Here is a 263-nt window from a genome sequence, read left to right as displayed (position 1 = left end):
ATTTGGTTAATTGTAAATGAGTTTTTAATCTTTTTTTCACTTCTTTTATTTCCATTCATCACGTATCTTTTAGTATAATTTACATGCACAATCTAACAACTGTTGTTGTTTTTTTTACACAACATTCCTCTTATTGTGCTCGTGTTTAATTCCATTTCACAATCTTTAATAAACCGCCAGTGCATCAAAAACTATCTTAAGTATTTACATACAGCTAAGTAATATTGATAAAATATATATTTTTTTCATTCGTAACAAGTAGC

This window comes from Penaeus monodon, chromosome 23 (assembly GCF_015228065.2).
Source record: "Penaeus monodon isolate SGIC_2016 chromosome 23, NSTDA_Pmon_1, whole genome shotgun sequence".
In the NCBI taxonomy this organism is placed as follows: domain Eukaryota; kingdom Metazoa; phylum Arthropoda; class Malacostraca; order Decapoda; family Penaeidae; genus Penaeus; species Penaeus monodon.
The sequence above is the reverse complement of the archived record's forward strand: the minus strand, read 5'-3'. Positions refer to the sequence as shown.